This window comes from Rattus norvegicus, chromosome 7 (assembly GCF_036323735.1).
Source record: "Rattus norvegicus strain BN/NHsdMcwi chromosome 7, GRCr8, whole genome shotgun sequence".
In the NCBI taxonomy this organism is placed as follows: Eukaryota; Metazoa; Chordata; class Mammalia; order Rodentia; family Muridae; genus Rattus; species Rattus norvegicus.
Genome location: NC_086025.1, coordinates 100685709 through 100712363, shown reverse-complemented (window position 1 = coordinate 100712363; position 26655 = coordinate 100685709). Strand labels below are relative to the sequence as shown.

Genomic DNA, 26655 nt, shown 5'->3' with positions numbered 1-26655 from the left:
AGGAGGTGGGCATATGAGGTTCAGTAGGGGCTAGCTGCTGCCGTGTGCTATCCTGGGGCTCCCAGAATGAACCACAGACTTTGTATCTTAAAACAAGAACTGGGATATGGCTCAGGTTCTAAAGTGCTTCCCTTGTAAACATGAAAACCTGAATTTAACTCCCGGGACCAGTACAAAAGAGCTAGGAATGGTGGTTTGCAAAAACCGTATCCCTCTCTTAAAATCCTCCCTGTTATCAAGCTTGCAAGGTCCCTTTTCCAGGTAAAGTACCATATCGACAGGCTCTGGGGATGAAGACACACAGTACCCTCACTTTTGAGCATGTTTATTGAGCATCTACTCTTTCAGGGGTGGTACCTTACTCCTAGTTTCTCAGGGATCTTACAGGCTGATGTTGAAACAAAGAAAGAAGCAAAGAAGCAAAGAGCTTGAGAAACAGAGGTGGAATTCTGTGCAGAGAAAAAGAGGAGCAAAATGAAGAAAGAGAGAGTCCTAGGTAAAGGAGGCAAAAGCACAAAGGGGTCAGATGCCAGTTGAGACTCTGGCAGGGGACACAGCACAAGTGCTCCTTAGAGTATGTAGGTATGTATACACAAGGTGTAGTCAGTCAGAGGAGACTTTCCATGATAAAATAATCTAGGCAGAAAGGAAGCAAGCTGGTCATGAAGCATATTATATGCCACAGTAAAGATCGTGAACTTTATTTAGTATACATGAGGAAAAGATGGTGTAATATTGATAAATCTCTAGGTGACAGAGACTAATGAAATGAATAAACAGCTCTCAAAAGATGAAATATAAATGGATAACTACTGTTTAGCTTGCATGATTGGCTGTGTATTATAAAACACAGAGGTCAGAAATTTCCAGGGCTCCTACCTCAAGATGTGTCTGTTAATTTCCCATTGTGTAAGGTGAGGAATTATGTCCCCTTCATATGCCTCTGGTGTCCTTTACTGCCTCCTGGATTCTGCATATTTCCCCACTGATGTTCTCATTCATTCTCTGCTGTGTTCCCCATTGATACTAACTTGGGGAGGGCCTACTTTCTATGTCAGTGCTGTGATCCTCTCTCTTCTTTTGAGTTGATTCAGCATCTCAATGAACTCACTGGGTATCTTCAGCATCTCTCCTGTAGCTCCTCGCCTCCATGCTCAAACTGTTGATGACTGCTTTGCTGTGTCTCTGGAGTAAGATGCAGAAGGAGTAAAGAATCTTCCAGATGCAAGGCAAGTAGTGACATCATGCCTTAGGCTGGGTCTTCCCAAGAATCAGACGTTAAAAGGAATCTGAAAAAGAGATTATTTTGGAAATTACCTGGAGAACTGTAGGCAAGAGGAAGGAAAATGGGCATGTCCATGTTGGAAATGGACAGATTGCCACTGAGGCTCCATCACCATGCTGGAATGTGATACAGGGTGAGCAAGAAAACTAGGCCTACATCCACCACTTCCTGCTTCTTCACATTGGTCCATGTATGGGCCCAGGGATGTCATTTTGACTGTCAACTTGATAGGATTTAGAATCGCCAGGGAAACAAACATTCAATATATGTCTGTGTTGGAGTTTCTAGGTTAGTTGAGGTAGAAAGATCAACCTTAAATGTGGGGAGCATCGTCGACTAGAATCTAGAACTGAATAAAAAGAAGAAAGTGAACTAAGCACAGACCTTTTTCTCTTTCTGCTCCCTGACTGTGTGACCAGCTGCCTCATGTTCCTGCTGTAGAATCTCCACCCCCACCCCACCCCTGCCATGACAGACTGTAATGTCAGATTTTGAACCAAAATAAACCCATGTTTCCTTCCTCGCTCCTTTCCTCTGCCTTTCCTCCCTCCTTCCCTCCTCTTTCTTTCCCTTCCTCCCTTCCTCATGTCCACCTCCTTCCCTCCTCCTGTAGGGCTCAATGATTTTCCGAATAATGATACCCTAGACTCAAGAGCATATAACTGCAAAAAGATTTTATTCTACAGAAGTCCAGCATGCTGGGGTCTCCCATTACCAGCATAGAGAGACAACTAAGTAAGCTGGCAGGCCTGATTTAAAGCACATTAGGGAATTCCTCTACGTTAATCTGTTAGGTCCATCTCTACAGACATTCCATTACAGGGAGTGGGAGCTGGAAACTTGCTAGGGAGGCTGAGAAAGTAGTTGAGGAAATCTAGAAACTGCTGCTGACCCTTTGTCCTTGCCTCAGGCCAAGTGGAGGGGCAGCTTCTGAGGCCTGGACTTGCCTGGAATTTCCCAGTTCTTAGGCCTAGTGTCCTTAAAGGCCAATTTGAAGAATGTCATGGAATCAGCCTTGCCTTCATACTCCTTCCTTCCCTCCCTTCTTCATTCCATTTCTTTGACATTCATTTTGTCACAGCAGAGACAGACCTCATCAGCTCCTGCTCAGGCTGAAATGGGTTCTAAGGAGAATGCATTTGGTGGCAGAGGGGACAAGAATAGGACAATAGCAACATCGGCTGCAGGCAGGATGCAAAGGCTTTCCTCAGGGATGCTGTTCTTGCATGGAAACTCTGTAGGACCAAAGGTGCACCTTTCTCTCCCCAGATCTAACTCTTCTCTACTCCTGACCATCCTAGATGTCAGGCTGGAGAGGTTTAGGGTACAGGAGGGGTGAGAAGTGCTAGGAGGAGCCACAGGTACTGAGTGAATCTTATCCAGAGTTTTGTTGGAACCTAATACTAGAGACTGTGGCCAGAGTAAGGGATTCGGGGACCCTCACCAGTTCATCATTGTCCAAGATGAATGTTCACGTTCTGTGAGACTGAAGGAGCCATGGAGCTGGCTGGCGTTTAAGCTGTGCCTCACCATGCCCTTCTAACTGGGTGAGACTATGTTCCCTGATAGTGCTTATGGAGAAACACACTTCACCTCCATTTTTTATTATGCTGGAAGTGATATCTGCTTATTAAAGTAGAGAATGCAAAAATGAGCATAAATGCTGAGACCCCCGTTCATCGTCGGAGATCTTACCTCCCGAGTCTCATAAGCTGAAGATAGGCACTGCCCACATTTTTATCACCTATCTTTCAGATTATTTCCATCACTCATTTTTATATGATTGAAGTCTCAGCTTTGTGCACACTCCTGCCCTTCCTATTTCTTTAAAACTTTAATGTGCTGAGAGGACTTTTTTTTTTCTAAACACACATCATAAAAACCTTTATGGCAGCCACTATAACCACATGGTGTTTATCCTTTTCTCATCTGCTAGATACATAACAGCTGGGCTTCTAAGTTGTAGCAAATGCCAATCACTAGACCAAACTCTCTAGTGACCATACTGTACCCATGGCTGTTCTATTAGTTTATTAATTATCTCAAAGTGTTTCCTTAGAATCCCAAGCCCTCACATTGACTCCCAAGTAATGAAACTTTACAATAAAGCACAGGGTGAACCCTGAAACAAAGCCACGTAAAAGACAAGGGCTGGCAGGATGGCTCACCAGTTAAAGGTGCTTGCCACCAAGCCTGGGGATCTGAGTTTGACTCCTGCAGGGAGAGAACCAACTTCTGCAAGATATTCTCTGACAGTCATACAGGCTATGAGGAATGAATGTGTCTAAATACACACATACAGGAAACTTCTCAAAAACAGGAAGTGTGTTTTAGTTTTTAGTTTTTAACTAAGATTATTACAACAGACGAGAGAGAGAGAGAGAGAGAGAGAGAGAGAGAGAGAGAGAGAGAAAGTTGTTCCTATTGATCTTTCTTTAGAGTTTTGTTTTGTGGGGTTTTTTTTTTGTTGTTGTTGTTGTTGTTTTTGTTTTGTTGTTGTTTGTCACAGGAAACAGCAGGACAAGCTGACTTGGAGGTGACTCCCAGCTGTGAATACTCCCAGTGTGAGCAACAGATCTTTCCTTCTAAATGGACATAGTTGAACAACTAATGAACTGCTTGCTGTCCCTATGCTCCTTGTGCCTAATAGAACCACAAAAGTAGGTCTCAGCCAGTGGAGCAGAGTAAGTGTCTCATCTCCTGAGATGTCATGGGAGTCTGTTAGAATCATCCAACTAAAACATCTGATGAACTCAGGAGTCATCTTGTCGGGGGCTCTTCCTTCCTGCTCCCTGGATGACACAGATGACCTTGTTGAGGAAGCCACAAGGTAGGACTCACAGGAAGACTAGGAGCTGGGATAGCTTTAGCTTCCAGATAACTAAATATTAAAGATGTCCTTGCTCCTTCAGAGACGGGAATGAGATCCTCTCAACCCCCAGAGTCCACAAGTAAGCTTGGAAGAAAGTCTTTCTTCATTTTCTGAAGAGGTCTGTGCCCATTGTCACTGGGATTGTAGCCTCCTAAGACTCTAAAGGTAGCTGGATCATGCTTGGCCTCGTGCTTCAGAGACATTGGTACCATAGTTGTGTATTCTCTGTGCTGCTAGGTTTACTGTGCAGCTCTAGGAACCGCTGTAGGTAAGGGCTGTGGAGACAGCTCAGACAGGAAAAGGCTTGCCTTGCAAGCATGTGGAGCTGAGTTCATCTCCCAGAAGCCATGTAAAATAATATGTCTGAGGCAGTGCATGGTTGTTATTCTAGCACTGGGGAGGTAGAAGCACATAGATTCCTGCAGCTTTCTGACCAGCCAGGCACGCTTGCACTTAATGAGTTCCAGGCCAGTGAGAGACTGTCTCAGCAACCACAAAACCAAATAAAAAATACCAACAACCAAGGCAGATGGACAGTGATTAAGGAATGACACGAAAGGATATTCTTTGGCCTCCACATACATGTACAAACAAATATGCATCATGCACTTGCACCTGCACATAAACATGTGTATGTACATTGTCTTGGTTACAGTTACTATTGCTGCGATGAAACACCATGACCATAAAAGTAAGTTACTTACCATAAAAGTAAGTTTATTAAGCTTAAACTTCCACATCATTGTCTCTCAAAGGAGGAAGTCAGAACAGGAACACAAACAGGATAGAATCCTGGAGGCAAAAGATGATGCAAAAGCCATGGAGGGGTGCTGCTTATGAGTTTGCTTTCCATGGCTTGCTCAGCCTGTTTTTGTCTTTTGTTTTTGTTTTTAATAAAACCTAGGACCATTTTGTTCAGGAGCGATGCTACCCACAATGGGCTGGGCCCCATCCCACCAATCACTAATTAAGAAAATACCCTACAGCTGGATCTTATGGAGGCCTTTTTCTCAAGGAACTTCCTCCTCTCTAATAACTCTAGCTTCAGTCAAGTTGACATATAAAACTAACCAACACAGACACACACAAAGAGAATATGTGAACATGTGTAAGCTTCAAAAAGTTGCCTCAAAGTCAAAAGGTGCCCAATCCTTACCTCTCTCCCACCACTAGGGACCTGGAATGGGGGTGTTTTGTTTTATTGTTTTTTGGGTTTTTTTCCTAGAACTGTAGTAGGTATCTTGGCTGTGAGGTTTTGGAAAGGCAGCTTCTTCCAAAGGTGGAGTACAAAGAAGAGAACTCGGAGGTCCTGGTGAGCCGGGTCCACTGCTGTGCCGATCTCTGTGCTTGTCCTGGTCCAGCTTTTTCCAAACAAGAGATAAACAATTTCCTTTTGCTCTGGGTTGTTAGTTCTTTGGAGGATTCTGCTGCGTGGAACAAAATGAGATAATAATTGGGTTTTAAAAGCTCAATCTGGAGTTGGACACCTTGGGTTTGACTACTGGTTTGCTATTCCCAGTTTAGAGAGTCTGAAAAATCCCCTTTATTCCCCTGTAACCAAGCAATCATTAGTCATTATCCTTACTTCATCAATTTGTGGGAAGAATTAAAAGAAATAATGAAAGCAGTGATGGTTTGAATGAGAGTGGTCCCCATAGGATCACATATTTATATGTGTGGTTCCCAGCTGGTGAATTATTTATGAAGAATTAGGAGATAAGGTCTTATTGCAGGAGGTGTGGCCTTGTTGGAGGAGGAGTGGCCTTGTTGAAGGAGGTGTGGCCTTTTTGGAGGAGGTGTGGCCTTGTTGGAGGAGGTGTGGCCTTGTTGGAGGAGGTGTGGCCTTGTTGGAGGAGGTGTGTCACTGAAGGTGTGATTTGACACATGATGCCAGTATTGATTGTTCTCTCTCTCTCTCTCTCTCTCTCTCTCTCTCTCTCTCTCTCTCTGCCTTGTAACTTACAGATCAGATATAAGTTCTCAGCTACTACTCAGCACTTACTCTGCCTCTCTGCTACCATATTCCCCACCATGATGGAATAACCCTCTAAAACTGTAAGCAATCGCCCCGTAAATGCTTTCTTTTCTAAGTTTCTTGGATCATGATGTTTCTTCCCTGCAATAGAACAGTAACTAAGACAGAAGCAAAATGCGTTCACACAGCACCTGACCCAATGCAAGTGTTTGGTAAATGTTAACATGCTCACCAACCGTATTTATTCAAAAGAATGAACAGAGTTCCTGCTCCATGCTTGGCAAGGTGCTTGCAGAGTGTGAGGGGAGGGGCCAAGACTTCACTATCACAGAGCTACTGACTCTTTTATACAGAACGTTGAGCTATACGCCTATGCAACAACACTCGTGACACTGACATTAGATGGTCCTAAGTTTGAGGCCAGCCTGGGTTACATACCAAGACTATTACAACAAAATAAAGTTGCCATAAGCTACTGAAGGCTCTGTACAATGATAAGAGATCAATCGATCTGCCATAGAGTAAAACAATTAAAACTAGGCATGCGCCAACCCTCAGGATTCCTCAGTGTAAAGCAAACACCGAGAAGGCTGAAGGAAGAAGCAGCCAGCCTCGTGCTAGCTGACACTAGATCTTGTCAAATCACCAACCAATATTAACTCACAGAGACAACCGATGTCAGGTTCCGGTATTTGAACAACAGAAGAGGAAGATACGAGAAGGGAAGGCCATCTTTGGTATCTAAAAATAAGAAAAGGGACCTTGACTTGTGGGTAATAGTTGGATGAACCACTTCTTGTTTGGTGGAGAAAGCTTAGGTCTAACGACTGTAATATTTGGGGGCTGGACAGATTGCTCAGCAGTTAAGAGCACTGGCTACTCTTAGGTCTCAAACCCAGGATATGTTTCACTTAATACCTGTGGCTCCTCCCAGTATTTCTTGCCTCATGCTTACCCTAAACCTCTCCCTCCCAAGGGCTGGCGTTTTGTTTCCCTTCCCCCAGCCCGATCCCTGTATAACTCAGTCATTTTGGCTTCACTGATCCCTTCTTGGTCCTGGAAGCTTCTTGCCTCTTTTGGTCAGCAGCTTCTCCCTCGCCCGACTTCCCCCTCTCTCCTCTTGTGGTTTAGGTCATATTCAGCCTAGATTCATCTCTCTGCCTGTTTTCTTCCTTAGATCTACAGTAAAAAATCTTTACTCCTAAAATCTTTCAGGAGTAGTTATGCTCTTCTTTTATTTCATTTTTTTTTTCATTCAACTACTTTTCCAGAAGACCTGGTTCAATTCCAGGAACACATATGGCAGCTCACAACTGCCTGCAGCTCCAGTCCCAAGGGATTCAATGCCTTCTGGCCTCTGAGGGCACTGCATACACATGGTGCATAGATGTACATGCAGGCAAAACATCTATATGCATAAAATAAAAATAAAGGAAAATCTTTTAAGAGTGTAGCACTTTGCACAAGATCATCAGCCAAGTTACATATGTGATCAATTACTTAAAGATGAGAAATTCCTGGATGACCAAAGAACTAGAGTTACAGTTGGTAGACAGCTATTTAATAAGCGGGCTTGAAGGTCATTGAGGATGCGCCCCTCACTCATAAGCACCTTCAGACCAAGCTCATCTTAGGAAAAGGCAGTGACCAGACTTGGAGCCTGGCTTCTCCTACAGGTGTTCTTTTTGCTTCCAGAGAAAAGCTGCTTTCAGAGGTCTCCCAGGTCAAAAGGCCTTCATTATCAAGGAGCGAGTCCGGGCTGTTGCTGAATGCGGCTTGGAGTTTTGGAAAGGAAACAATAAAAATAAACGTGTTATGTGGACTCTTGTTTTGCTCACCAGTTGAGGTCTCCTGGGGCAGAGTTCTTACTGGGCAGGGTTGAGTTCTTGATCCTGGGGAGAAGTTCTTGTTTGGAAGTTCAAACTGCTACATACACACTAGGACAAAGGAGAGACGTTCTTTAGGTCTGGAGAAGAAGGGAACCTTTCTCCAGTCTCCATTCATCACCCTTGATCCCAAGGCCACCACTATTTTGAAAGCTGTTTGTGGGTTGGCAGTAAAGCTGTGTAGTTTGGCAGAAGTCACTTTGCATCCTGGGATCCACTTTGACCTGATTGTCCAGACAGGACCATCTCTCAAGTTTGCCTTTGGAATTAGGAAGATGTGGGCTATGCAGTCAGGAGTACATGGATCTTGGAGAGACAGTTCTCAGAACCACAGTGCAACCCAGGTTGCCCCTACGCAGTGCCTTAAACAGAAACCCAGAGGTCAGGGATGGCTATTTAAAAGCCTTTCAGGCAGAGTGGGTGTGTCAGCAGAACTTGGTTCTCTGCCCCCAAGCCTCTGGGAAGAACTCCAGGCTGGAGCAGTTTATCAAATTCCTTTCTTTACCCACCCAGCTTTGAATTTCTTGGAAAACAAAAGAGACAAATCAAAACAAAGGAGACGTGCTAGAGTCTGTGAAAAGATTTGAGTGCCTTTAATATGGGTTTTTGTCCTTGTCAACCTAACAAGTTGCTTAGGTAAGAATTGTTTGCAAGTCCCAGTTTCCCCAAGTATAAAATGGCAACAGTATAGGATCTCCTTCCAGTCTTGCTTAAGGACAGACAAGTCAATCTTGAGGACACACAGCTTGATTCCTGGTGTGGAACCATGAGTCATTGTGACAAGGTGGCAAAAAGAAATTAAGCCACCTCTCAAGTCCCTGTGTAAACAAGGTTGGTTGTGCCCAACCGTACAGTATATGCTTGATCACATATAGGCAGGGGGTATATAGGCAGGAAGTGAGTCACGATGTATGTTTGCTCCCAACTGGGCAAAGGTAAGAAATACAAAATCTTGTGGACTTTGCCTTTATAAACACCAGACTAACATAACTCGCAGCCATTGTCAGGGAATCCCAGGTATGGACCTTATCTTAGATAGGGTTTCATTGCGGTGAAGAGACACCATGACCAAGACAACTCTTATAAAGGAAAACATTTAATTGGATCTGGCTTACAGTTTCAGAGGTTTAGTCCAATATCATAGTGAGAAGCTTGGCATCATGGAGGCCAACGTAGTGCTGGAGATGGAGCTGAGAGTTCTATATCTTGATTAGTAGGCAGCAGAAGGAGACTGTGTCACTGGAGGTAGCTTGAGCACACATGACCTCAAAGCCCTGCCTCCACAGTGATGTACTTCCTCTAACAAGGCCACGCCACCTGATAGGGCCACTCCCTATGGCCAAGCATTCAAACACATGAGTCTATGATGGCCATACCAATTCAAACCACCACAGACCTAGCCAGTGTCCATTGTCCTGATCAATGTTTTAAAAAGCTTGCTTCAAATGTGGCTCAAAAATGTGGTAGTAGATTCTGGCCCAGTGGTTCACTAGGGTCGGGTTGGCCTAGAACTTCCTTGTCCCTGTAGCTAATGTAGCCTACATTTGCTCTTCCCTGTCCTGAAATGAGAGTATAAGGCAGGCAACTCAGTCACACAGGCCCCTCAGTCTCTGTGGGCTCCAGACAGGACCAGAATTTGCTACGATACCTTCTTCTCAGACCCAAACCTGGCCTCTAGTCTTAAAGAAGAAGAAAGAAGACTTTGCTGCACCATGTTATAAACATCGTGGGGAAGTCACATTTTCTTTAGGAGGTCCCTTATGCCAGGACCAAATCTTGGAATCTGCATTTATGCCAAAGAGGCAAAGTGTTACCTGCCCTGTTCCCCCTGCAGATATATGAAGCTTCTTGGGCCCCATGTCACCAGGCAGTGTTGCCCCACAGATTTCTCTATAAGCCCCCAATACCTCTCACACCTCCAAGGCTTGATGGTCTGACATCCTCCCTACCCATATTCTCATCCTCAGAGGGAAAAATCATCTCCCACTTCTTCCTGCCACACTGACCTCCTCTGATTTCCTTCAGTGAACCAGGCCTTGCCCACTTCAGGCTTCATCTCATGCCAACCCCTCCGCAGAATGTTATTCTTGTTCTCACAAGGCTTCCTTCTACCTTCCTGTCTTGGTTGAAATGTTTCCTCTAGAGTCTTGGCCTTGAACCAGTGATAAAGTTGCATGGTTCACAGATCCTGCTGTTTGCTGTTACTGTATCAGTCACATTTTGAATGCATGTTAGTTTGCTTGTTGACTTTCTATTTTGTTTGCCTTCATGAAGATGAGAACTGAAAAAGACAAGAATTTTTTTCCCCTTTTTAACCTTCGCAGCCAGTGAGCGAGAGGTATGTGGTTAAAGGTTAGGGCTTGTATCAGCCAGGTTACAATAAATTAGAGATTTCAAGATTGTAGAGACCAGAAGATTAAGGATCCTTTGTCATGCTGCTACCAGAAATTTGGAGGTGTTACATTTTACTAAGAAATTGGGGTTTCCTCTCAGGGTTCTTAGTCTTTAAGAATGGTCTTAGAAAAGGGCTGGGTACAATTTTACTAGTGTTTAGATGAGAAACAACAGAGCAGGCAAATTGTACACCCCAGCAGCTGCTGAGAAGAGAAAGACAGGGAAGAGGAAGCTAGAGAGCTGTGTCTTCTTCAGTTAGGCATTGAGGGTTGATAAACAGCCACTTGGCAAAGGGAGGCAGCCTCAGAGAATTAGTGAAGGAAAACAACAAACAAACAAACAAACAAACTCCCAGAAGTACCAGAAAAAGCATTCTTAGGGTCTGGCCAGGAAATGCAAGGATGAGACAGAAAAGAAGAACAGGAAAAGTTACATCTTTTAGAGTGTACAGATAAGGAAGCCGACTTGGGACAGCCTCATGGCAGATCGACTGCAGTGATACCATTGCAGTGTGGCTTATGGGAAGGAAGAGCATGTCATCTCATTAAAAGCATAATTATGCCTTGCATCTCTTTAGCATAGTATTAGCTAAATCTGCCTTCCCCAGGCACAGTCTCTTAGTCAGAAGATTGACAGGCCAAGCTGCATAAATTCTTATGTTTGCATAGTTTGGAGTGTTACGTATTCACCAAAGACCAAAGACAGATTCCATTTTTTTTTAATTTTTTTAATGTTTTGACCGGAAGGACATAGTTTTCTATTAATGGTCTTCTAATGCTTTGTGAATAACATGGGAGGGATGGGGTGGCAAGGGCAGATTCTGAATGTCACAGTCACTTGGGATCTCAGGCTCATGGAGACTCCCTTTCTGGCCTTGTGCTCCATAGACAAAAGAAGGAAACGTGGAGAATCATACCCAAGGTCTCATCCAAAAGTGGCAAGCTTCACCTTACTAACCAAAGCATCTCTCATAATCTTGGAAAGCCAGAAAGAAATAGAAGTGAAGTCATTAGAAGAAGCTCAGGGACGAATTGTGGTAGTGGTTGTCAGTCACCTTGCATCTGCAGTTTTGGAGCTGATGATCAAGGGATGCAGTGTACTCCCCAGGCCTGGAGGGTTGGTAGCTCGTATTGCTTGTGAGTCCAAAGATATGCAGGGTGAGGCTGTAAAGCTACAAACAGAGAGCTCTGAGACCTTGAACTTCTCAGTGTCCATGTGTTTCCCCAGAACCTGTCCAACATGAAGCCTGGGCTAGTCTACTGGAGAACAGGAGAGGTGGTCCAGTCACCTTGACACCTCTACCACCTGAGTGCCATGAGCACATTCAGTCAGAAACATAGACAACCATGGCTGTGTCTTTCCACACGGTCAGAATTTGTTGAATGACAGTAAGATACAGTAGTACAAGGTACAATAGTTTTCAGTATTAGCTATGCTTCATTGCTTAGATAAAACACCGTGATTAAAAGAGACTTATGAAATAAAGAGTATATTTTGGTTTATGGTACCAGAGAGAGGTTCCATAATTGAAGGAGAGATGCATGGAAACAAACGGCCTAATAAGGAAGTTAAGAGACTGAGTCTTCAGTCACAGACAGGAAGCAGAGAAAGTGAGCTAGAAGTTGGGCAGGGCTCTAAACTCTCAATGTCTGCCCACAGGGACCTGGCTATACAGCACTGTCAATTGGGGATCAGTGTTCAAATCTGTGAGCCTATATGGGACATTCAAACCACCACATCTGTATTTTTCCACAGTGTCCAATTCTGTTGAATAATAGTAAATTTACAAGATGCTGAAATTTCAATGGTAGTCATTTGTTAACTAATCCCACCTACCTAGGTGATCTAGCCAAGATGAATGCAAATCCTTTTATTTCAATCTTAACTACTAATATTAACTATCATTCACACATTGCATATTGCACAATAAATCTCTCATGTATACATAATTTAAGTATATGGATAAAATATGCATACATGTGGTTTACAAAATAGACACAAGTTTTAAAATGGATAGCACCTCAGAAGTGCTGATAAAAATGTTCACAGAATCTGTACTGCTGGACAAGGTACCTAAGTCTAGCGCTGAAAGAGACCTCCTCTGAAGCCCAGATGAGTTAGCCATGGAAAGCAGGCAGTCAGGTAGACTGAGGCAGTAGCGGGGCCCAAGCTGAAGTGTCAAGGACAGACAGGTGTTCTTTGCCAGTCCTTGATGAACACCTGGTATTAGGTTGGGGGCATGTGCTATTGGATACATACCATTTTATGAGCTCCAAGCAAGGCAGTTCCACTCTTCCTTCGGTCTAGTGTGTCTGATAAATCCTCAGCCCTGGTTTCCCTCCTAGGCTTTTAACATGCCCACATGTTACACTCACATTTTACACTGATAAATGTATAGAGGCCCCCTTTCTACTCTCAGAAATAAATTATTCATCAGTCTGTGAAGCATGAGTAATGCTGGACCTGTTTGTGTCATGCCCCCAGGGGATTCAGTCTTCTGTCTCCTTCAAAATGGAGTCAAAAGCTGCTTCTAAAATGGAGTCTCCTAAGGCATGTCAGACCCTGAAAATCCACAATGTAGAGTAGCTTAGAGTAGGGTACAGCCTGCTCCTAGCCAGAAGACTCTTCAATACCTGTTACTAATGTAGCAGAAAACTCAACCAAGATCAGCCAAGCCTGACACGATGTTGTTGTCCACAACCACCCACTGACCTGTGGACTTATGGATGCTGTCCAGTGTCTATGGCCTTAGGCCACTGGGATTTGAAGTGGTTTATTCCACATGAACAACACATACTATGAACCTTAATGAAACTATGGAGCTAAGAATTTTTTGAATGAATAAAAGGTAACATTAGCTTCTTCTTGTCCTCCTATCAAGGTCAGGATGAGTAACTGGAACTGGAAACTCAACCTAAGCTGTAATACATTTCTGAATTGAAGGTAAGAAAGTCTAACCCAAAGACCTAGATTTCATTCTAACACCACACACTCAAACAATCCCTGGGCTAATTTCCTTCCACTTGGTGTCTCAGTTTTCCAGTGAAAACTGAGTCACAGATTTGAGGTTCTATGATGGTCACCCCTGCAGGTGGTATCTTCCAAATTGTTCCCTGTGGCCTGGCATCCCCCTAGAGGGAGGACCATTGTTAGATAAGACCAACCAACTTGAACTAGAAATCATGTCCCTACCCCAGGAATTGGCACCGTGCCCCCTACAAATTGACACAGAAGGAGTTTTCTACTTCATGTACTTTATCTGTCAATAATGGCTTCACAGGCAATCAGATTTCATTAATACTCAAGCTAATCATGGAGTCAGGCCTGGGTCTGTATTCTCAGGATGCAGAGATGCTCACAGGGTTTTAAGGTTTCCAGGTCCTTTAGAATACTTCAGAAAATAGGAGAGAGTAACCTTGAGGTTAAAATTATAATCCTGGGCTGAGAGGATGAGTAAGTCCTTGCTTGCTGTGCAAGCCCAAAGAACTGAAATTGATCCCCAGTACCTACTTATGAAATTGAGGCATGGCAGGGTACACTTGCTACCCTAGCACTTGGGAGGTAGAGACAAGAGGATCCTGCGGCTTTCTGACCAGGAAATTTAGCTGAATTTGGAGCTCTGAATTCTTTCCCAAAATTAAGATAGGAGATTCTCTCCCAAAAAGTGAGGTGGAACGCAACTGAAGGAGGCAGATGATGACAACTTCTGGACTCTACAGATGTACAGCACACAGATATACAATCTCCTATACACACGGTACATACACACACATGCACATAGACACTGCACATACATGCACATTACACATGTGCACAGACATACAGACACACCACACACACCCTTACTCTGAGCTTGAAAGTAAGATTTTCAGTTTAGTTGTGGCATTATTCCGTCCTAAATTTCCATTTGTTTCTTCCATGTATATACTATCTCATTAGAAATTACTTCCTTGAAGGGCTCTCTATTTTTCATTTGTAATTGCTTGTTAAAACTTTAAAAAAAAACTCTTTGTGTGTACATGTGTGCGCCTCTAGTGCGTGTTAAGCGTGTTAAGGTATGGGAATAAAGATACATATGTGCCACACAGCATGAATGTCATGACAGAGGGCTCAGAGAAAATCTTGGGTGTTGGTCCTTGCCTTCTACCTTGTTTGAGATAGTATTTTATTGTTGTTGTTGTTGTTGCTGTTGCTGCTGCTGCTGCTGCAGCTGTTGCTCAATGTTGTGTACACTGGGGCTTAGCTGACTCACAAGCTTCCTGGTATCCTCCTATTTCTATCTCTCATCTCGATAATGGGATGACCTGTTACCAAAGCCCAACTTCCCACGGATCCTGGGGATTTGAACGCAGATCCCCACCCTCGCACAGCAAGTGCTTTATCTAATGGTTTATCTCTGAAGCCCTGTTAAAGCATTTTCATTTTTTTGTCAATCTATGCCAGAGAATTCTGATGCCTCTGCTGCTGGTGACAGCATGTGTTGATTTTCTGTTAGTGATTAGTGTGAAAGCTTCCTGGATGTTGATGAGTGGTTAAGGAAGATAAAAACAAGAATGCTGAGCATTTTCTTACTGGTAGACTCTTGATGACATTTAAAACTTCTGGTTTGATTGACATTTCCTGCTTTTGATCCAGCCAGTGATGGAAATATCTCGTTGATGCTGGATAGGGGTTGAAATTTAGATTGGACCCTTGGCCTCCAGCACAAAGATACCATGGATCTCCCTCTTGTTTATAACTTTTTTCACCTCATCACACTCCCTGGGAGAGAGGGCAATGTTTTTTTCTCCCAGTTTGGAACTTGAAACTAGGATCAGGAGAGCTGTGCTACCTGCTCAAGCATAGAGCGTTGATGTCACATGACAGGGGCTAGAACTGTGTCAGTGTGACTCAGGGTGTGAACTCTGAACCAGTTTGCTCAGCAGCTTCTCCCTGGTAGTCATTGCCATACTTCATCTCCCTCAGAGTCCCAGGGCCTCGGTGCTCGGCAGGAGTAATAGGCTACATTTCACGTCGTTGGGGATGCAGATGGAGATTCTGAGCAGCTCATACTGCAGTGGCAAAAGAGATAGTCCTATCCACCATTCAGAGCCAGGACCAGATGTGAATGTATGCTCACCCAGTGTACCTGGCCCTGGACAAGTCATTGTACCACTGTTAGCCTCAGTTTACCCATCCAAAAACTGAAGATACTAAAACATCTGAGTTTAGTATGACATTAGTATGACAGTCTGCACTGACCCTTAGGGTACTCTATACCCTCAGCATGTCTCTCTCCATATCTGCTGGCATGAAGCCATGGTAAGTTTGAGGACAAAGAGGTCACTGAGGGACAGAGAAATGACGGTTCACCAGGGAGCTGGAACACAGTGTAGCCAGGGGTTAGAGCAGAGAAAGGTGTGGCCAGTGGTCATAGAATAGACACAGACACCAAGGACAAAGCTGGGGCAGGGAAGGTCCTGGGGTGTTCTTTCAGATCCGTGGATATTATAGTACACACCCTCCTCAGTACTGTTTCTAAATTCAGTATAAAAGACTGCAGTCTGGGAGGGAGACTCCTATAGAAATGGAAGGGATTTGTGCTCACCATTCCGGGACACAGAAAGGGGCTACAGTTCTGACAACGGCAGCTTTGCATTTCCTGAACCCCCAAAATGCTGTGAATGGACCCAGGTAAGACCATGATCGGGCTTGATGTGATTGCAAGACAAAGATTGCTGTTTGGACAGGCTATGTAGGCTACCAAAAGGGGCAGACACCAAGCACTACTTGAGAAGCCACTTCACAGATGGCCAAAGTTCCTAACAGGACAGTGAAGACTGCTGACTCAGAGCAGCCTCTGTGGAATATTCCAAAGTCTTTATCTGTGTATGTGGGCAAGATGTGTGATTGGACAAAAGACCGTCATGACTTGCATTTATGGGAAGATCAGACAGGGAGTGGAATTTGCATACTTAAAACCATCTGGGAATTGAAGAGACTGTCTCATCTCTGCTTCTACAGAGGACTCAAGTTCAGTTCCCAAGCACCTGTGCCCGGTGGCTCACAACCAACTGTAACTCCAATTCCAGAGAGATCTGACACATCTGGATTACACAGGCACATTACACTCACACATATGCACCCCACATAATGTAAAATATAAAAACATAATAAACTAAAAAAATTAAACAGGCAACGGCTTTCAGACACTGTGGCCTAAGCCTGTTTCTACTTTGTCTGTAAGACCCTGTAAGGTACAATGGCTGCTTCCTTCCTCTACTATCTCTTCCTGTCTCTTCTAATCACTTACTGTACCCAGCCCCTAAGACTATGCATGCCTCTCCATGTAATTCCTTCTGTTCCAAGTTGTCCCACATTAGAGAACATGACTTATTCCCTAGTGAGAATCCTTATGAACTCAGTAGCCCTCATGGGGTGACACATGAGCTACACTTTAAAGGGGAAAGATTGATATTGAACTAGATAGATAGATAGATAGATAGATAGATAGATAGATAGATAGATAGATAGACTACAGTTGACACTACTATGTGCCTACTTATATACCCATTATGTGTTATGAAAGAACTATGAAAGAACTACTAACACAATGCCAAGCTTCTTTTGTGGATAGATCCTCCTCCAAAGGATTGAATATCCTGAAATCTTCCCCATGTCTCTCATTCATAATGTCAATACTTATACTTAATACATATACATAATACTTATGTCAATAAGGCAAAGTCCTCGATTTACAATAGAAGAAAACCCATAGATACATAAATGACTGTTAGAGGAGCATGGTGATAAGATATGAAGGAAAGGTTCAAAGTGTGATAGGGGACCTGGAAGGAGAGAAGAGGGAATGGGTAGGGCGAGAAGCTCCCTGGGTGGGGAAGGATTAATTGCCAGGACAAGAAGCTAAATGGAAGAGGAGAGGGGTAGTGTAGACATGGAACATAGGGCAGTGGGTATCTGGAAGCAGATTATGGTTTGGAATCAAAATGACCTGTTGGACCCATCTTGTCTGTTTTGTCATTTTTTTTTCCAACCATGTGTCATAAAAAGTCACAGAGGGGTGGAGAGAGACTGGGAAGATGGTTCTGTCAGTAAAGGCGTTCCTTTGATGGCATGAAGGGTTTGATCCTCGGGACCCATACTAACAAACACATAAAACATAAACATGGTGTGCTGTGTTTATAGTCTCAGCACTGAGATGATAGAGAAAGATAGATCCCTCAGACTCCCTGGGCAGATAGCTTAGCCTTCTTGGTGAACTCTAATACAGTAAAAGATCTGATATTAAAAAAAATAAAGTGAACAGAGCCTGAGAAACAATAGCTGAGATTGTCCTCTGATACACACACACACACACACACACACACACACACACACACACAAGCTTAGAGCAGGGTGACACGATGCTCCTTGCAGTTAGGAGCCCCTGAGAGGATAGATTTTCAGTGTGAGAGGTCAGAGGAAGGGAGGAGAAGTCCAGTAGATTTCTGAAGTAAGACCTAGGCATATGGGGAGGCTGGGGTATCCGGCTGGATAAGGGACAAAGATGCAGAGCAGAGAGACTGGTGGGTCTTGGGAGTTGTGAATTGGAAAAAAAATACAAAAACCAAAAAAACATGTTATCAGGCTAAAGGAGCCATTGGAAAGGGAACCAAGAACTCGTGTGTGTGTGTGTGTGTGTGTGTGTGTGTGTGTGTGTGTGTGTGTGTGTGTGTGTATGTGTGTGTGTGTGTGTGTGTGTATGTCTGCTTATTATTCCTTGTTTGATGTATTTCTGCATTCTATCTGCCTCTACATTTTCCTTTCACCTTTCTTCCTCCCTCCCTCCTAGGGTTTGTCTCCTTTAGCCCTTGAGAAGTGGAGCACAGACATCCCTGTAATCACCTGTAACAGTAACAGCCATTATCTCTCGGTGAACACTCCATAGCCTCAGGCAACTGCAACCTACAGTTTGTGAGCCCCATAAGTCTCAGGATAGCTTTGAGGGAGGCTCAATACAAACTTACTTAAAAACATTACAAAATTTGTTTGTGATTTTCCTTTTCCCATTGGTAACTCAATCACATTGTTCTTGAGCATGAACTGCACCGATGATGTCATGCCATGATGTCAAAAGACTGGGCGCGCTGATGGAGATGGATTTCTGCCAAGGACTTGCATCATTCAGACACCTGACTGTTGCAGCAGGGGTCAGTGCACACAACTGGACTCTGGCTTGCTATAGTGGCACATGTTGTAAGCACGGTCCCTACCTTCTACCCCTATCTGCTTAGTTTCCTTGTTATGCTGTACGATAGTGGGAGGAGAGGCTAAATTTATCAAGAAAATCCATCATTTCTCATCATTGTAGAGACTGGGAAGGCCTGGGTCAAGGAGCTGGCCTTGGCAAAGGCCTCATTGATGAGTCAGCCCACGGTGGGAGGCAGAAGAAATCACTTTTGTAACAAACTCATCAGTTCTGACAACATGGATCTATTCACCAGGACAAGGCTCTCAAGACTGAGCCCTGTTTCATAGCTCCAACCTCAGCACCACTGCCTTGAGTAAGAAGTGTCCAACTTCTTGGAGGTCATATTCAAACCACAGCGTTACAATGTTACGAAACTATAAAATGCTGCCAACATGCAGAGATGAAAAGTCATTTAAATTCTACAGCATACTCCAGCACATGTCAGTCATCATACCTGGCATGTGGACTGAGTGACGAGTTGTGTTTACGTGGTCTCCATATGGGAACAAGTGCTGTGCCAGTGGGGGGGCAGAATATTCCTCATCTCTCAACAAACACCACCCACTCACTTGGATTTGAATTAATTACTACATTATAGCTGTGAGCATTTTCACAGCCATGCCAGGCTCAGGAGACCTCACACTGGTACTACGTGGACTCTGTGAATGCACAGACCACGGCAGGGTCACCACTACCCAGGGGCAAGCAGAGGGCAGTACTCACTACCTCTTCTTCTCTTCTCTTCTCTTCTCTTCTCTTCTCTTCTCTTCTCTTCTCTTCTCTTCTCTTCTCTTCTCTTCTCTTCTCTTCTCTTCTCTTCTTCTCCTCTCCTCTCCTCTCTTCCCCTCCTCTCCCCCCCCTTCCCTTCCTCTTCCCTCCCCACTACTCTCTGTTTTTGGTTTTTCAAGACAGGGTTTTTCTCTGTGTAACTATGGTTGTCTTGGAACTCACTTTTTTGACTAGTCTTGTCTGGAACTCACAGAGATCGACCTGTCTCTCCCTCTCAAGAATGTTGGGATTAAAGGTGTGCAGAGATGGCTCACCAGTTAAGATCACTGACTGTTCTTCCAGAGGTTGAGTTCAATTCCCAGCAACCACATGGTGGCTCACAACCATCTATAATGGAGTCTGATTGCCTCTTCTGGTGAGTGTGAAGACAGAGGACTCATATATATTAGGTAGGCAGATAGATAGATAGATAGATAGATAGATAGATAGATAGATAGGTAGATAGATAGATCAGATTAGATAAGGTTATGCACCACCACCTCCAACTCTTCTAGTGCTGCCAGCATTTCTGATCTTTTTGTGCCCAGTTTTTCCTATGCCTGAGACTTCTTCTAAACACCTCCTGGCCCACGAGGGCAGATATTACTGCTATCCTACAGGGGAAGGTATTACATCTCTGTAGCAAGAAGAGCTAACTTGCAATGGTGGCTTTAAAATATGATCCCCAAATTCTTTGATCATCCTTCCATTGAAAGATAGATCCTCATACTCTTTCCTAGTGCCGCAGTGTGAGTCCGGGAAGTTCTTGTTGACATTGGCAGAAAAATTGTGGCCAAAGCCATGGTGTCAGAGTCCAGTGGCAAGAACTAACATGGCTTCTTCCTCTTCACCTTCTCTGTAAATAACACATTCTAGGTATGGCGGTTAACAGATTGTGAACTTGACAATATCTGAAATCACTTTGGAGAAAAACTTCTGGGAATGTCTGTGGGGCGAGTTTCTAGATTAGGTGGGAAGGATCGTCTTAACTGGGCACCATTCCTTAAGATGGGGTCCTGGATTGAATAAAATGAGCTAAGTACCAGGAACCATTTCTCTTGGTTTGCTGACCATAAGTACAGTGTGACCAGCTGCTTCTCACTCTTGCCACAATGACTAATCACCAGACTGTACCATCAAGCTGTAAATTAAAGCAAACCTTTCCTTAAGTTGATTCTGCAAGGTACCTGATCGCAGCAATGAAAGAACAAAAAAGCAGCAATGCATTAAGACAGTGGCTCCCAACCTTCCTGATGCTGGGACCCTTTAATAGACTTCCTCATGTTGTGGTGAGTCAAACCATAAAACTATTTCCATTGCTACTTCCTATCTCTAATTTTGCTACTGTTATAAATCATAATGGAAATATGTTAGGGGACAGGAGTTTACCAGAAGGCTCAAGACCACACGGATTGAGAACTTCTGTTGCAAGATGAGAGGGAAAGCCAGCTACCATGACCCTCTCATGCAACCTCACACAATGATCCAGACAGCAAGAAAAGGTGGCTTCTGCGGCAGTCAGGACGATAAGCCATTCAGTAAGTCTAGTCTGAGTGTCTCAGTGATGATGACCCTGGACACCATTGCGATGGTGACCCCTCAGTTTGGTTTAATGGGATATGAGAAGAGGTATTCACTGAAAATGTTCTCCTCTTCGCATTACCTGGGATGAAGATGTGGTAGGAAGAAAGCAAGCAGTCATTTTGGAGCATGTGATGTAAGTTATGAGGACTATAGAACTAGATGCTGAAGCTTGGACTCTGACTCACTATATGAGCTCTGGCTTACCTATTCAAATATGTCTTGAAATAGTCATTAGCATTTTTGCATTATTTAAATGTCTCCACTACCTAAGCTGTTGTTATTTGGGGACTCTGTTACAGCACTCAAACTGATACACTAATGCTAACCTGTGACTAAAAATGGGCAAAGGATTACTCAGAGGGGTATGCAAGCCATGTGTACGCATGGCATGACACATACACTATACAAGTCTTGCTTCACACCAAGTAAGCTCCCAGTTCTCGGGCACACTTAACTGCCGCTAATTAGTACCAATTTATGCAAAAGTGTCACTGGATCCCAAAGTCTGCAGAGACAGCAAACGAAATAAATAGTGTAAGTACACAAAGACCCTGGCATAGAATAAGCTTTCGACTAAGATTAGTCACTATGAATATGCAAATAATTATGCTTCCCAATGTGTTCACACCAGCATTTACTCTAGGATTGGATCCTCTGCTACTATAAAAGCACTGGTAAAGGCATCTGAAAGCCTGCTGACCCAGTCCTAGATCACCCCCACTCACCAGTGGGCAGATATCTGCTTCACTTCCTTGCAATCATTGACCATGGAATGTTCTAGGCCCTAGAATGCCAGTCAGTAAAGACACTGAAGCCATGCAAAGTGAAGGTGGGCCTGCTGTGTGCAGGGTGGAATGGAAACAGGCCATTCCCTCCTCATCGAAGCATGCATAAAAGCTCAAGCCCTTGCATTCTCTTAGCCTTAGTGACCTTCCACCCATAGATCTGTTCCTTCCAGAACATTCTATGTGTCACTACCAGACAGTCTTGGGTAGTGATTTGTTGAAATCTTCGGGAAGCTAAATGTGTGCTGTTATCCTTGGTTTACCAAGCAGATCCTAAAGCTCAATGAGGTTAACCAACTTGCCCAGGTCACCCTGGGAAAAGGGGTAAAAGCTTCAGGCCTCCTTCCCCCTGAGTCCATGACATTGTTCAAAGGCCTCTTGTCTTAAGTCTAGGATAAGCAGCCAAACAGAAGCTGAGAACCAAGCTAGTAGCCCAGTTGGCTTGATGACCTTGTGTGAATTTATGCATCCCTAGAAATTGTATTAATCTAATCTTTTGTTGGAATAAAATACCTTAAGCTGGATAGTTTATGGGCAATAAAAAATGTATCACTCATCATTCTTGGGGTTCAGAGGTCCAAACACAAGGGGCCAATAGAGTTGCGTATCTCCCTGTTCCAGTTCACATGATGCAAGGAACAAGGGGACCTATCTGGGCCTCATTTATCAGGTCACCACCCAGTGAGAACAGACACAGTGTTGCTCGTTGAGTTGGCAGCACCCATGAACACACAGGAGGGAAAAGCCAAGAGCTGCTGATCATGTCCACTGGGTGAAGCACTCTGGGGAGAGTCATTTACCTCACCATTTAATTTTCTCTCTTGAAAATACCATCTAGATCAATAATATTCTCCCTATTCTCTGTCTATAAGTATAAACTCACAGGATCTGTGGTGTGCTTAGGTCCCCTGTCTGGAACTGAGGTAGGGCTCCAGTTTGAGTGATACCTACCCCCTCTGTACCCTGAGCTATTCTTTCTATAGACTTTATTGTTATTCTGCTCCTGTATAGCTATTGAGCTTCAATGTGAAATGTCCCACCCAAGGTTATGTATATGAACATCTGGTTCCCAGAGGATGACACTGTTCTGGGAAGTTGTGGAATCCTTCCAGGATGAGGGCCCCAGGGTTGGGGAGTCTTTAAGTTTATAGTCCAGCACCACTTCCTGTCCCATCTTTGCTTCCTGCTTCATTCAGTGTGAACGAGGGGCTGGGTAGTCCTGCTGCCATGCTTCACCGCTGTGCCTTCCTGGCCATGATGGACTGCATGCCCTCAAGCTCTAACCCCAAACAAAGTATTTTATGAGAGGTCCATCCTGGCAGTGGCCAGATCCAGCAGACTGCCTTGGAATGTTGGAAGGGAAAGGCAACCAGGGCTGGCCTTCCTTTGCCAGCTTTTCCAGAAAGGGGAAAAGGAAAGGAAGAATTACTGTGGGGTATCATGTCACCCCAATGCTGAGAACCAGAGGATGTGACCCACTTTGAGAATGCCTGCCAAGTGTCAGGTAGGGACCACAGAGGACAGACTCGTGGTCTCCACATCCAGATGTTCACAGGTAAAAGGCAAGGTGACTAGGTGATTCTGGAGTCTCTGTGTCCTCTGCTATGGTTTGAATGTATCCCCCAGATGTGATATGTTGTAGACTTAAATTCACATGATGGTGACAATTACGGATGGAGTTTTTGTACGACAACTGCAGGTAGATGACATTTGTAAGGGTAGAGATGCCATGATGGTATTAGAGGGTTTATAAAAAGCAGTAGAGACCTGAGCTGGCAAGGTGGTGTCTTATATGTGTACTCTGCTATATTACCTTGTAACAGAAAGGTTATATCCAACTGTCAGCACCATGTCCTTAGAATTTCTGGTCTCTAGACTGTTGGCATTCTGTCTAAGCTCCACCCCCACAGTTACCTGGCAACAGCTAGCTGTGCCTGGCACTATAAATGGGGCTGCTTGCCCATCTCCTCATTCTCTTGCTTTCTTGCTCTCTTGCTCTTGCCCTCTTCCCCTTTCCCCTTCTCTCCCCATTCCCCTCCCCCCTCCTCCATGTGCTCAGGACAGGCTTTACTCCTCTCCTCTTCTACCCTGCTTCTCTCATTAAACCTTTCCACATGGAACCATGTTGGCCTGCTGTGGTTTGTCCGGACGTGAGCCGAGATTTCTACCCCAACATAGACCATAAGAAAAACAAATCTTTGCTATATAAATAACCTACTTCCAGGCATTTTGTTACAGCTAAAATGGAGTCCCTTGACCATACATGTTCTTTCCCTACATCCTGCCATCCTTCCCACCCATTAGCACAGCAGTGCTCAACCACTTTTCACAGGGGTCACCTAAGACCATTGGCAAACACAGATATTTATGATTCACAACAGTAGCAAAATTGCAGCTATGAAGTAGCAACAAAAATGTTCTTATGGTTGGGGTCACCACAACATGAGGAATTGAGTCAAAGGGCCTGCATTAACATAATATGCTTTGAAGCTGGGTGTGGCAGCCCTTGCCTTTAGTCCCAGCACTCAGGAGGCAGAGGCAGGTATCTCTGACTTTGAGGCCAGCCTGGTCTACAGTGTGACTAGGACAGCCAGGGCTAAAGCCTGTCTCAAAAACCAAAAACAACAGACAAGAAAACAAACAAAAACACACAGTTCCCTTTGAATAATCTTCCCCCTGGCTGAATACCCTTCCTACCTGGACTGCTCTGCCTTTGCTCAGTCTGGAGAGCCTCGGAGTATGGTTAGAAACCAGAGTAGGTACCTCAGCCTTGTCTAGTACTGCTTTCTTTCATAAACCCCAGCGAAGGAAGAGCACACAAGTGCACAGCTCTGTGAGGGAGACAGAGTCAGGGTGGGGAAATGCCACTGGGAGGAAACTGATCGGAGACAGCGAGGTGGGCCTCTGTGGGAAACATGCAAAAGGGGCCCAACAGAGATGTGGGAAGAGTTTCCAGCATTCACTGTTGCAGGCTTATATCAAGCTGCCCACACGTGTCTTCAGGAGGATGTGTGGCTTCTGAGTCATACAGAGATGCCAACTATGTGGCTGTGCTAGAGGATCTTCCATAGGAAGGCTGTTTGAGGAACTGACACGGGAACCTTCTCAAGTGGCCTTAATGTCTGCAAGCCATCCAAAGTGTGTTAGCTCTTCCTTTGATGCCTTGCAACCAGCTAGTGTTCCATTACCTTCGGCAGGAGAACAACCACTATATGCTCCTGGCTACCACCAAGGCTCCATAGTCTCTACACGTGAAGACTGGCCTTCTTCAGCCTCTAGGCTGTGGACCTCTGCAACAGGAGTCACCTGCCTCTTTGTTCTTCAAGAGTATAATGTTTTCTCTACTCTCAGCTTCTTCAGTGACTGCCACCACCTTAGGCTCTGAACATAGCCAATGCTTTTTTCACACTTTGTGCTTAAGCAAAGGCCTCCCCAGCTTTAGACCCCTGCCAGCAGGCTCTGCATTTGTGCAACGCTCCCTGTAAAGTTCCACGTCTGTGTGGCAGGCCCACCTACCTTCAGACTCTCACCTAGTACAAACGCATACCTCCCGTCCCAGCTCCATTGTTGTGTAATAATAGTCTCTCTGGCCTTACTACTCTACACTTGAGCAACTTCACCCCCTCTAAGCTCTGCAGCTGTGGAATGTCTCCCCTTTAGGCTGTAGACCTGAGCAACGGCTTGCCCAACCTTCAAGTTGTGCATCTGTACGATGGCCTTTCCACCCTGCAGGCTCCGTACAGTGTACAGTGGCCCCTCCTTCAAGTCCTATACTTGTGCAATGCCTTCCTCACCTTTCTGGCTCTGTTCTTGAGTGGGGTCCTTCCCAAGCTCTAGGCCTTGCATTTGTTACATGAACTTCTTCACCTTCAGAGTCCACATGTGTACATTGCCCACCGCCATCACCACACACACACACACACACACACACACACACACACATACACACACAGACACACACACACACACATACACACCCCACCTGTAGGCTTTGCTATCCAGTAGTCTTACCTCCAGGCTGTGTGTCTCAGTTCAGTGTGGACTGTAGTGTGGTGCATTTACAAGAAAAGCAGATCCTGGGCCAGCTTCACTTCTCAGCAGTTTGATGCCCTAGGCAAGTTTCCTAACTTCTCCACGGCTCAGTGACCCCATCTCTGAAATGAAGACGCCAACAGTACCTGACTGAGATAATCTTCAGCTGATGAGAAAACATGCAGGGTGGGGACCCACATGTACCTTAAGACGGGAATCGTCGTCTGAGGGCAGACTCAGGAGACCAGAAGTGCTGATTTGCCAAAACAGGGTAATAAGTTCCAGTTAGGAAACAATTGAGAGAAGAGCATGATGAGTCTTGATCTAGATACAGGAGTGGAACTCGTCTACATAGGCCTGGGTTGGAATTCAGTTGCAGAGCTGGGAAAGCAATGCGTGCTACAAGTCATGATTTTCTTTCTGATTAGCAATGCTGGGCCTAGAAGGGTCTGGAGGTGGCAGTGATATAAACAATGAATTATGTCGCTTTGAGAACCATGAAGCCCAGTATGGCTCCTGGCCTTGAAGCTGGCTCCTTATACATTGGCCTTACTCTGCAAAGAGGTTTTCCTTTGTAACATACTTCCATTTATGATGGCATTAGTTTCTGACATGCCTTTTGTACTCTCAAAGTTCCGAGATGGTAGTGCAGTCAATGGACCTGGCCCACCCAGCCTTACTGCACTCAGAATAGTTTGCATTCACGTTCAGTAGGTGGTCATCTCGCACAAAGCCTTTTTTTTTTTTATTTAATCACCCATGTCACTACTGAATACTGCCCTGAGTATTCACTGTTGAATATAGAGTGCCTGGATCTGCTTCTGTTGCAAGGCCAAACCTAGAA

The 26655-nt window shown here is 44.6% G+C and overlaps 1 long non-coding RNA gene across 2 annotated transcripts; it reads right to left on the bottom strand.

The window, feature by feature from the left end:
- Window positions 1-672: 672 nt before the first annotated feature.
- On the bottom strand, window positions 673-23755 carry LOC102550354 (uncharacterized). Of its 2 annotated transcripts, none has more exons than XR_005487224.2 (5): window positions 23593-23755; window positions 7971-8069; window positions 6797-6873; window positions 5314-5581; window positions 673-1289 (listed from the first exon to the last, which is right to left on the bottom strand). It is a non-coding gene; the product is annotated as an uncharacterized LOC102550354 (long non-coding RNA). The 2 variants fall into 2 exon arrangements; XR_593587.4 differs by having other exon boundaries at window positions 5314-5584; window positions 23593-23751.
- Between the last annotated feature and the right edge of the window lie 2900 nt (window positions 23756-26655).